The 13,217-nt window shown below is 48.3% G+C and overlaps 1 protein-coding gene across 1 annotated transcript in view; it reads left to right on the forward strand.

Moving 5' to 3' along the window:
• Positions 1-13,217, forward strand: part of shc3 (SHC (Src homology 2 domain containing) transforming protein 3) — a 367,957-nt gene that overhangs the window by 261,548 nt on the left and 93,192 nt on the right. The gene's annotated exons all lie outside the window — the stretch shown is intronic.

Genomic DNA, 13,217 nt, shown 5'->3' on the forward strand with positions numbered 1-13,217 from the left:
CAGGCCTCAGGTGACTCAGATGACTCAGAGTCCACAACGAAGGATGAATGCAAGGCAATTCACACCTTGTTGGCATTGTGGAGGCTCCCATTCAGCCTGTACATGCCGCTTCAAAGGATATGATTGCAAGAGCTGTGGAACAATGGGGCACCTCTAACAAGCTTGCAGATGAGCTGTAAGCTCTGCAAAACCTGCTAATCACCAGGTGGCAGAGGAAGATCAGTCCATGGTGAATCAAAGCAATTTTGAGCCTCAGAGAGAGGAGGCAGATGCTGAAGTACATGGGGTGCACACATTTTCGATGAAATGTCCATCTATAATGTTAAATGTAAAACTGAATGGCTTACCCATAGCCATGGAACTGGATACTGGCACTAGCCAATCCATCATGAGTAAAAAGATGTTTGAAAGACTGGTGCAACAAGGCACTCAGACCAGCCCTGAGCCCCATCCATACGAAACTGAGAACGTACATCAAAGAGCTCATCACTGTCCTGGACAGTGCCATGGTAAAGGTCACCTACGAGGGCACGGTGCACTAACTGTCACTCTGGATTGTCCCAGTCGATGGCCCCACACTGCTTGGAAAGAGCTGGCTGGGCAAAATCCGCTGGAACAATCGGGCTGGCCCATTCGCTGAATTCCACTGGGGAGATGATGTCCTCGCATTACAGCCTGTCCAGCTCGATTTCCACTCAGGCTCTTAACAAATTTCCTTCACTTTTTGAGCCAGGCATTGGAAACTTTTCCAGGACAAAGGTGCGGATCCACTTGGTCCCAGAGGCACGACTCATTCACCACAAGGCGCGAGCAGTACCTCACATGATGAGGGAGAGAGTGGAAATCAAGCTGGAGGAGGTCCTCCAGCGACTGGATCACGTAGGGCTGCGGCTGAAGAGGTCGAAATGCGTCTTCATGGCAACAGAAGTAGAGTTTTTGGGGAGAAAGATCGCGGCAGATGGCATTCGGCCCACAGATGCCAAGACAGAGGCTATCAGGAACGTGCCCAGGCCATAGAACGGAGCTGCGGTCGTTCCTGGGACTCCTCAACTATTTTGGTAACTTCCTACCAGGGTTAAACACCCTCTTAGAGCCCCTACATGTGTTATTGCGCAAAGGTGAGAACTGGGTATGGGGAAAAAAACAAGTAATTGCTTTTGAGAAAGCCAGAAACATTTTATGCTCCAACAAGCTGCTTGTATTGCATAACCCGTGTAAAAGACTTGCGCTAGCATGTGATGCATCGTTGTACGGAGTCGGGTGTGTATTACAACAAGCTAACGTTGCGGGGAAGTTGCAACCTGTCATCTATGCCTCAGGAGCTTGGCTAAGGCCGAGAGGGCCTACAGCATGATTGAGAAAGAGGCATTAGTGTGTGTGTTCGGGGTAAAGAAAATGCATCTGTACCTGTTTGGCCTCAAATTTGAGCTGGAAACCGATCACAAGCCCCTCATATCCCTGTTCGCTGAAAACAAGGAGATAAATACTAAGGCCTCAGCCCGCATACAAAGGTGGGCACTCGCGCTATCAGTGTATAACTATACCATCCACCACAGGCCAGGCACCGAGAAATGTGCGGATGCTCTCAGTCGGCTACCATTGCCCACCATGGGGGTAGAAATGGCGCAGCCTACAAACTTGTTGATGGTGGCGCAGCCCGCAGATTTGTTGATGGTCATGGAAGCATTTGAAAGTGATAAATCACCTGTCACGGTCCGCCAGATTAGGACTTGGACCAGCCAAGATCCTCTGCTGTCCCTAATAAAAAACTGTGTACTGCATGGGAGCTGGGCCAGCATCCCCGTTGAAATGCAAGAGCTAATCAAGCCGTTCCAGTGGCGAAAGGATGAACTGTCCATTCAGGCAAACTGCCTGTTGTGGGGTAACTGCGTCGTGCTACCCAAAAAGGGCAGGGAGACGTTCATCTCGGATCTCCACAGCACACACCCGGGTATAGTAATGATGAAAGCGATAGCCAGATCCCACGTGTGGTGGCCCGGTATCGACTCTGACTTAGAGTCCTGTATACGGTAATGCAGCGTGTGTGCTCAGTTGAGCAACATGCCCAGAGAGGCACCACTAAGTTTGTGGTCCTGGCCCTCCAGACCATGGTCGAGGATCCATGTCGACTATGCGGGCCCGTTTCTCAGTAAAATGTTCGTGGTGGTGGTGGATGCTTTTTCAAAATGGATTGAATGTGAAATAATGTCGGGAAGCACCGCCACCGCCACCATTGAAAACCTGAGGGTCACGTTTGCTACCCACAGCCTGCCTGGCATACTGGTCAGTGACAGCGGGCCATGTTTCACCAGTGCCGAGCTTAAAGAATTCATGACCCGCAATGGGATCAAACATGTCACCTCGGCCCCGTTTAAACCAGCCTCCAATGGGCAGGCAGAGCGGGCAGTACAAACCATCAAACAGAGCCTTAAACGAGTCACAGAAGGCTCACTCCAAACCCGCCTGTCCAGAGTACTGCTCAGCTACCGCACGAGACCCCACTCGCTCACAGGGGTGCCCCCGGCTGAGCTACTCATGAAAAGGACACTTAAAACCAGACTCTCGCTGGTTCACCCCAAACTGCATGATCAGGTAGAGAGCAGGCCGCAGCAACAAAATATAAACGATGGTCGTGCCACTGTGTCACGGGAAATTGATCTGAACGACCCTGTGTATGTGCTAAACTATGGACATGGTCCCAAGTGGATCGCGGGCAGGATGATAGCTTAAGAAGGGAGTAGGGTGTTTGTAATCAAACTAGACAATGGACAAATTTTCAGAAAGCACCTGGACCAAACGAGGCTGCGGTTCACAGACTGCCCTGAACAACCCACAGCAGACACCACCTTTTTCGAGCCCACAACACACACCCAAAGGATCAACGACACCACCCCGGACCAGGAAATCAAACCCATCACACCCAACAGCCCAGCAACGCCAGGCTCACCAAGCAGCCCTGCAGGGCCAATAACACGCCAGCCCAGCGAGGGCACAGCCAACACACCAGAACAGACATTTGTACCGAGGCGGTCCACCAGGGAAAGAGCGGCTCCGACCGCCTCACCTTGTAAATAGTTTTCACTTTGACTTTGGGGTCGAGTGATGTTGTGTATCTGTAAAGCATGCACTCCCATGTTCCGCCACCAGGGAGTGCATCCCCTGAAGTTCCAAGGGATCCCAGAATCCCTTGGGAGCACTGTATATAAGCCGGCCCCTAAGGCCTGTTCCTCACTCTTAATGTCTTAATGAAGACTGAGGTCACTGTTACTTTAACCTCCCTGTGTGCAGCCTCATCTGTGTTAGGAACACAATAATGTCGATGATGGATTGGATTAGGCGGCAGTCCGTCCAGCAGTTGTCAGCTCCTGTCATGGTGTGGGTGATGCGCACATCCTTGCGATCCCTGGCTCGGACAATGACATAGTCGAACAGGTGCCTGTGTTTGGAGCGACGATGCCTTGTATTTGTCTCTCTGGCGGAACAAGTTGTTGGTGATGAGGAGTTCATGTTCTAGACATTTTGTCAGGAGTAGTGTACTGCTGGAGTTGGCTTTCCCTCCCCCCCTCTGCCAATCACGCCTCCCCAGAGGGCTGTGTCTTTGCCGATCCTGGCATTGAAGTCACCTCGGAAGATCAATTTGTCACCCGCGGGGACGCGAAACAGGGATATTTCGAGATTGGAATAAAAACCATCTTTGGTCTCATCTGTTGCATCTATGTTGGGGCGTACGCACTAATGACTGTGGTCCGGGATAGGGTGAGTCGAAGAGTTATGAGGCATTCATTAACCCCGCAGGGGGAATCTTTGAGGTGGTCGACCAGCTCATTTTTGATGGCGAAGCTGACTCCGTGAAGGCGCCGTTCTTCCTCTGGTTTTCCTTTGCAGAAAAAGGTGTAACCTCCACCATGTTCCTTGAGCTGGCCTTCCCCTGCCCGCTGGGTCTCGCTTCGGGCGATGATGTCAATATCAAAGCTTTTAAGTTCCCGGGCAACTATGGCGGTGTGGTGTTCTGGCCTGTCGCTGTTGGAGTTGTCCATGAGGGTCCTGATGTTACAGGTCCTGAATTTTATGTTAATGAAGTGGAAGATGCCTGTGCATGAGTTCTTTTAACGTGGGGTGGTCGTTGCACACCGGCAACCACACGGGCTTAGCTGAGCAAGGTCTTGGTCCAGTGGCAAGGGGGTCCAAGACGACCGGAGACCAGGCAGTGCTGTATGAGCCTAATTGCCTACAGCGAGATGTTGGCCGCAAGCTCAGCGCCGGGTAGCGCCCTTGATGGTAGGTGGCCCGAGGCTTGGTTGGGGGCAGGCATTAGGAAATTCAGTTGTCCACTGGAGTTCCCAGGGGCCGGAGCTTAACCGGGGCCGAAGGGACTCCGAGGGTCAGCGTTTAACCGGCCGAAGGGACTACGGGGCCAGCGTTTCACTGGCCGAAGGAACTCCGGGGCCGGTGACTAACCGGCCAAAGGGACTCCGAGGCCAGCGTTTAACTGGCCGAAGGGATTCCGTGGCCGGCATTTAACTGGCCGAAGGGACTACGGGTCCAGTGTTTAACCGGCCAAAGGGACTCCGGGGCCGCCCCAGGACAACACAGGAAACTACCCGAATCTACTGCTCAACACACCCAGCTTACGCTCGGGCTCCCGGTGGCGTCCATGCGTCTGGGCCCCCGGCGGTATCCAGGCCTCTCCCCGGTGGCGTCCAGGCCACCTCCCGGCGGCGTCCGGGTGCTCAGGCCCTCTTCGGGGATGACTGGGCCTCTACTTCCCAGTGGTGCTCCGGGTGTGGTCTGGCTGGAGCTTTGTGCAGTTGCAGAGGGCTGGCAGCGCCCATGGAGCAGTGCCAAGGGAGTAACCTACTACTGACTTACATCTTAAACTTTGAATCAACTTTGAATCAATTTTTCAACTTTTAATCAACTTCAGAAACTTTTTAAACAATTTGGGAAAACTTTTAAACTTTTAAATAACCTGGAGAAATGTTTTTTAAAACCTCTGGAGAAACTTTTAAATAACTTTGGTAAACTTTTTTTTAAACTTTGGAAGAAACTTTTAAAACATCCCTCGGAACTCCAGCAGCAACCACCGCCCAGTCTTTGTGGAAACAAAGTCCCGTCTTCACACTGAGGACACCATCCATTATGTTGCGTGGCACTACCATCATGCTAAATGGGATAGATTCAGAACAGATCTAGCAGCTCAAAACTGGGCAGCCATGAGGCATTGTGAGCTATCAGCAGTAGAGATTTGTATTCCAGCGCAATCTATAATCTCGTGGCCCAGCATATCCCTCACTCTACCATTACCATCGAGCCAGGGGTCCAACCCTGGTTTAATGAAGATTGTAGAAGAGCATGCAAGGAGTAACAGCATGCATACCTAAAAATGAGGTGCCAACCTGGGGAAGCTGCAACACAGAACTACATGCATGATAAAAAGCGGAAGCAACATGCTATAGCCAAATATACGCGATCCCACAACCAACGGATCAGATTAAAGCTCTGTTGTCCTGCCACAACAGTCGTGAATGGTGGTGGACCATTAAACTAACGGGAGGTGGCGGCTTCATGAATATCCCCATCCTCAATGATGGAGGAGTCTAGCACATCAGTGCAAAAGACAAAGCTTAAGTATTTACAACCATCTTCTGCCAGTGGATGATCCATATCAGCCTTCTCCTGAGGTCCCACCATCACAGAAGCCAGTCGTCAGCCAATTCAATTCACTCCACGTGATATCAAGAAATGGCTAAGCACACTAGTCACAGCAAAGGCTATGGGCCCTGACAACTTCCCGGCTGTTGTGCTGAAGACTTGTGTTCCAGAACTAGCCACACCTGTAGCCAAGCTGTTCCAGTGCAGCTACAACACTGGCATCTGCCTAACAATGTGGAACACTGCCCAGGTATGTCCTGTCCACAAAAAGCAGGACAAATCCAATCTGGCAAATTACCATCCCATCAGTCTACTCTCAATTATCAGCAAAGTGATGGAAGGTGTTGTCAACAAGTGCTATCAAGCGGCATTTACTCACCAATAACCTGCTCACCAATGCCCAGTTTGGGTTCCGTCAGGACTACTCGACTGCAGACCTCATTACAGCCTTGGTAAAAACATAGACAAAACAGCTGAATTCCAGAGGTGAGGTGAGAGTAACTGCCCTTGATATCAAGGCAGCATTTGACCAATTGTGGCATCGAGGAGCCCGAGTAAAAGTGAAGTTAATGGGAATCAGGGGGAAAACTCTCCACTGGCTGGAGTCTTACCTTGGATGATGGTTGTGGTGGTTGGAGGTCAATCATCACAGCCCCAGGACATCGCTGCAGGTGGTCCTCAGGGCAATGTCCTAGGCCCAACCATCTTCAGCTGCTTCATCAATGAACTTTCATACAAACATAGAAACATAGAAAATAGGTGCAGGAGCAGGCAATTCGGCCCTTCAAGCCTGCACTGCCATTCAATGAGTTCATGGCTGAACATGCAACTTCAGTACCCCATTCCTGCTTTCTCGCCATACCCCTTGATCCCGCTAGTAGTAAGGACTACATCTAACTCCTTTTTGAATATATTTAGTGAATTGGCCTCAACAACTTTCTGTGGTAGAGAATTCCACAGGTTCACCACTCTCTGGGTGAAGAAGTTTCTCCTCATCTCGGTCCTAAATGGCTTACCCCTTATCCTTAGACTGTGACCCCTGGTTCTGGACTTCCCCAACATGGGGAACGTTCTTCCTGCATCTAACCTGTCTAAACCCGTCAGAATTTTAAACGTTTCTATGAGGTCCCCTCTCATTCTTCTGAACTCCAGTGAATACAAGCCCAGTTGATCCAGTCTTTCTTGATAGGTCAGTCCCGCCATCCCGGGAATCAGTCTGGTGAACCTTCGCTGCACTCCCTCAATAGCAAGAATGTCCTTCCTCAGGTTAGGAGACCAAAACTGTACACAATACTCCAGGTGTGGCCTCACCAAGGCCCTGTACAACTGTAGCAACACCTCCCTGCCCCTGTACTCAAATCCCCTCGCTATGAAGGCCAACATGCCATTTGCTTTCTTAACCGCCTGCTGTACCTGCATGTCAACCTTCAATGACTGATGTACCATGACACCCAGGTCTCTTTGCACCTCCCCTTTTCCTAATCTGTCACCATTCAGATAATAGTCTGTCTCTCTGCTTTTACCACCAAAGTGGATAACCTCACATTTATCCACATTATACTTCATCTGCCATGCATTTGCCCACTCACCTAACCTATCCAAGTCGCTCTGCAGCCTCATAGCATCCTCCTCGCAGCTCACACTGCCACCCAACTTAGTGTCATCCGCAAATTTGGAGATACTACACTTAATCCCCTTGTCTAAATCATTAATGTACAGTGTAAACAGCTGGGGCCCCAGCACAGAACCTTGCGGTACCCCACTAGTCACTGCCTGCCATTCTGAAAAGTACCCATTTACTCCTACTCTTTGCTTCCTGTGTGACAACCAGTTCTTAATCCACGTCAGCACACTACCCCCAATCCCATGTGCTTTAACTTTGCACATTAATCTCTTGTGTGGGACCTTGTCGAAAGCCTTCTGAAAGTCCAAATGCACCACATCAACTGGTTCCCTCTTGTCCACTCGACTGGAAACATCCTCAAAAAATTCCAGAAGATTTGTCAAGCATGATTTCCCTTTCACAAATCCATGCTGACTTGGACCTATCATGTCAACTCTTTCCAAATGCGCTGCTATGACATCCTTAATAACTGATTCCATCATTTTACCTAGTACCGATGTCAGGCTGACCGGTCTATAATTCCCTGTTTTCTCTCTCCCTCCTTTTTTAAAAAGTGGGGTTACATTGGCTACCCTCCACTCCATAGGAACTGATCCAGAGTCTATGGAATGTTGGAAAATGACTGTCAATGCATCCGCTATTTCCAAGGCCACCTCCTTAAGTACTCTGGGATGCAGTCCATCAGGCCCTGGGGATTTATCGGCCTTCAATCCCATCAATTTCCCCAACACAATTTCCCGACTAATAAGGATTTCACTCAGTTCCTCCTTCTTACTAGACCCTCTGACCCCTTTTATATCCAAAAGGTTGTTTGTGTCCTCCTTTGTGAATACCGAACCAAAGTACTTGTTCAATTGCTCTGCTACTTCTTTGTTCCCCGTTATGACTTCCCCTGATTCTGACTGAGGGGACATATGTTTGTCTTTACTAATCTTTTTCTCTTTACATATCTATGGAAGCTTTTGCAGTCCGTCTTAATGTTCCCTGCAAGCTTCCTCTCGTACTCTATTTTCCCTGCCCTAATCAAATCCTTTGTCCTCCTCTGCTGAGTTCTAAATTTCTCCCAGTCCCCGGGTTCGCTGTTATTTCTGGCCAATTTGTATGCCACTTCCTTGGCTTTAATACTATCCCTGATTTCCCTTGATAGCCACGGTTGAGCCACCTTCCCTTTTTTATTTTGATGCCAGACAGGGATGTACAATTGTTGTAGTTCATCCATGCAGTCTCTAAATGTCTGCCATTGCCCATCCACTGTCAACCCCTTAAGTATCATTCGCCAATCTATCCTAGCCAATTCACGCCTCATACCTTCAAAGTTACCCTTCTTTAAGTTCTGGACCATGGTCTCTGAATGAACTGTTTCATTCTCTATCCTAATGCAGAATTCCACCATATTATGGTCACTCTTCCCCAAGGGGCCTCGCACAACGAGATTGCTAATTAATCCTCTCTCATTACACAACACCCAGTCTAAGATGGCCTCCCCCCTAGTTGGTTCCTCGACATATTGGTCTAGAAAACCATCCCTTATGCACTCCAGGAAATCCTCCTCCACCGTATTGCTTCCAGTTTGGTTCGCCCAATTTATATGCTTATTAAAGTCACTCATGATAATTGCTGCACCTTTATTGCATGCACCCCTAATTTCCTGTTTGATGCCCTCCCCAACATCACTGCTACTGTTTGGAGGTCTGTACACAACTCCCACTAACGTTTTTTGCCCTTTGGTGTTCTGCAGCTCTACCCATATAGATTCCACATCATCCAAGCTAATTTCCTTCCTAACTCTTGCATTAATCTCCTCTTTAACCAGCAATGCTACCCCACCTCCTTTTCCTTTTATTCTATCCTGCATAAGGTCAGAAGTGGGGATGTTTGCTGATGACTGCACAGTGTTCAGTGCCATTTGCAACTCCTCAGATATTGGAACAGTCTATGCCCACATTGAGTAAGATCTGGACAACATTCAGGCTTGGGCTGGTAAGTGGCAATTAACATTCACTCCACACAAGTGCCAGGCAATGACTATCTCCAACAAGCGAGAGTCTAACCACCGCTCCTTGACATTCAACGGCATTACCATCACCGAATCCCCCACCTTCAATATTCTGAGGGTCACCATTGACCAGAAACTTAACTGGACCAGCCGCATAAGTACTGTGGCAACAAGAGCAGGTCAGAGGCTGGGTATTCTGCGGCGAGTGTCTCTCCTCCCAACTCCCCAAAGCCTTTCCACTATCTACGAGGCACAAGTCAGGAGTGTGATGGAATGCTCTCCACTTGCCTGGATGAGTGCAGCTCCAACAACACTCAAGCAGTTCGACACCATCTAGGACAAAACAGCCCACTTGATTGGCACCCCATCCACCACCTTAAACATTTATTCCCTCCATCACCGACGTAACTCCCTCCCTAACAGCACTGTGGGAGTTCCTTCACCACATGGACTGCAGCGGTTCAAGAAGGCGGCTCACCACCATCTTCTCAAGGGCAATTAGGCTGCAGTGTGTACCATCTACAAAATGCACTGCAGCAACTCGCTAATGCTTCTTCAGCAGCAGCACCTCCCAAACATTGTGACCTCTACCACCAAGAAGGACAAGGACAGGAGGCACATGGGAACACCACCACCTCCATGTTCCCCTCCAAGTCACACACCATTCTGACTTGGAAGTATATTGCTGTTCCTTTTTCGTTGCTGGGTCAAAATGCTGGAACTCCCTCCCTAACAGCACTGTGGGAGTTCCTTCACCACATGGACTGCAGCGGTTCAAGAAGGCGGCTCACCACCATCTTCTCAAGGGCAATTAGGAATGGACAATAAATTTTGGCTTTGCCATGGCTGCAGTGTGTACCATCGCATGAACGAATTTAAAAAAAACAACTAACAACACAGAAGGGTAGGCATTTGGGTGTTTTCGGCAATGTCATTGTAAAGTTTCTGTTAATGTGTTATTAAACATTGAAATCTTTATTTTCAACATTTTGCATTGTTAGACAGATTTGTGTGCATCTTTGGAAGTGAGTTGCAGTGAATGGTGAGACTTATGTCTCCTCCGCAATGCTGGGTGTGACAGAAATGGCTTGGACATTGTAGGGATGCTTTATGATGTTGGTGTGGAGTGGTGCCAATCTGGCACATCATGTGGCAGCCAGGGTGTACAGCATCAAGTGAAGTAAATGTAACCATAGTGAGGCCAAACCTGGTGTCCCGGGCAGCAAGGTGCTGATGCTCTGTGTCCTGTGCAGCATCAGTTGATTGCGGAGAAGGTTGGTGATGTCGTTGGTGCTGCTAGTGTGCCTGGCAATGCTGAGGACCAATGTGAGATTTTTTTCAAAGGCACCGATGCTGATGCAATAGATGTCAGGTGAGGTTGAAATGACAGAAGCGATCTGTCAATGGTGAAAGAGATTGTTCCAATGAGGTGACACTGGATAGAGAGTTTATCCAAACACTTGCTAGCTGCATAAACATAGAAACATAGAAACATAGAAAATAGGTGCAGGAGTAGGCCATTCAGCCCTTCGAGCTTGCACCGCCATTCAATAAGATCATGGCTGATCATTCACCTCAGTACCCCTTTCCTGCTTTCTCTCCATACCCCTTGATCACTTTAGCTGTAAGGGCCATATCTAACTCTCTCTTGAATATATCCAACGAACTGGCATCAACAACTCTCTGCGGTCGGGAATTCCACAGGTTAACAACTCTCTCAGTGAAGAAGTTTCTCCTCATCTCAGTCCTAAATGGCTTACCCCTTATCCTTAGACTGTGTCCCCTGGTTCTGGACTTCCCCAACATCGGGAACATTCTTCCTACATCTAACCTGTCCAGTCCCGTCAGAATTTTATATGTTTCTATGAGATCCCCTCTCATCCTTCTAAACTCCAGTGAATACAGGCCCAGTCGATCCAGTCTCTCCTCATATGTCAGTCCTGTCATCCCAGGAATCAGTCTGGTGAACCTTTGCTGCACTCCCTCAATAGTAAGAACGTCCTTCCTCAGATTAGGAGAACAAAACTGAACACAATATTCCAGGAGAGGTCTCACCAAGGCCCTGTACAACTGCAGTAAGACCTCGCTGCTCCTATACTCAAACCCCTAGCTATGAAGGCCAACATATCATTTGCCTTCTTCACCGCCTGCTGTACCTGTATGCCAACTTTCAATGACTGATGTACCATGACACCCAGGTCTCGTTGCACCTCCCCTTTTCCTAATCTGCCACCATTCAGATAATATTCTGCCTTCGTGTTTTTGCCACCAAAGTGGATAACCTCACATTTATCCACATTATACTGCATCTGCCATGCATTTGCCCACTCACCTAACTTGTTCAAGTCACCCTGCAGCCTCTTAGCATCCTCCTCACAGCTCACACCGCCACCCAGCTTAGTGCCATCTGTAAACTTGGAGATATTACACTCAATTCCTTCTAAATCATGAATGTATATTGTAAATAGCTGGGGGCCCAGCACTGAGCCCTGCGGCACCCCACTAGTCACTGCCTGCCATTCTGTAAAGAACCCGTTTATCCCGACTCTCTGCTTCCTGTCTGTCAACCAGTTCGCTATCCACGTCAGTAGATTACCCCCAATACCATGTGCTTTAATTTTGAACACCAATCTCTTGTGTGGGACCTTGTCAAAAGCCTTTTGAAAGTACAAATACACCACATCCACTGGTTCTCCCTTGTCCACTCTACTAGTTACATCCTCAAAGAATTCGGAGAAGATTTGTCAAGCATGATTTCCCCTTCATAATCCATGCTGACTTGGACCAATCCTGTCACTGCTTTCCAAATGCGCTGCTATTTCATCCTTAATAATTGATTCCAACATTTTCCCCACTACTGATGTCAGACTAACTGGTCTATAATTCCCCGTTTTCTCTCTCCCTCCTTTTTAAAAAAGTGGTGTTACAGGTCAGTCTATCTTCCAGATGCAGTAAGCAGCAGCTTCTAACCTTGGAAAGTGAACACCTATTAAATGGGAGCTTTTGTAGACCATTTGCAGCTGTCAAGTTAGTAAATCATTCCATGGTGACACAACACCCAACCTCCTTACTAGACATGATCCCCGAGCAGCGGGGAAGCCATTGGCAAGCTCTAAACATGTAAAGGTGAGCTCAAAATGGTGTTTAATTGTCGTAACAAACTCTTTATAATCTAAATTGCCTCCCCTGCCGCTTGGTGTCAGATCTGTTCAACACTAGCGTGGAGGTGAGTTGATAGTGGGCTCCCGACTTGCTGTCAATTGTTTCAATTTTGCCAGCTGACCCGCCTCCAATCCCATCCTCTCAGCGGCGGTATAATTCCGGCCTTTGATAGTAAAAGAAAATAAGAGGGACAAGGAGGGGGCATGAGATTAGAACGGCAGCCAACATAAAAGGTAATCCAAAAGTCTTCTATAGGCATATAAATAATAAAGAGTAGTAAGAGGAGGGGTTGGGCCAATTAGGGTCCAAAAAGGAGACCTATGCATGGAGGCAGAGGGTATGGCTGAGGTACTAAATAAGTACCAAAGAAGAGGATGCTGCCATAGACATAGTGAAGAAGGAGGTAGTGGAGACACTTGATTGTATAAAAATTGATAAAGGAGAGGTATTACAAAGGCTGGGTGTATTTAAAGTATATAAATCACCAGAACTTGATGGGATGCATCCTAGGATGCTGAGGGAATTGAGGGAAGAAATCGCAGAGGTACTGACAATAATATTCCAATTCTCCATAGATACGGGGGTGATGCCAGAGGACTGGAGAATTGTAAATGTTATACCTTTGTTCAAAAAAGGGTGTAAGAGTAAACCCAGCAACTATAAGCCAGTCAGTTTAACCTCGGTAGTGGGAAAGCTTTTCGAAACAGTGATCAGGGACAAAATTAACAATCACTTGGATAGGTGTGGATTAATTAAGGAAAGCTAGCACGGATTTGTTAAAGG

The sequence above is a fragment of the Pristiophorus japonicus genome, chromosome 1, assembly GCF_044704955.1.
Source record: "Pristiophorus japonicus isolate sPriJap1 chromosome 1, sPriJap1.hap1, whole genome shotgun sequence".
Lineage (NCBI taxonomy): Eukaryota > Metazoa > Chordata > Chondrichthyes > Pristiophoridae > Pristiophorus > Pristiophorus japonicus.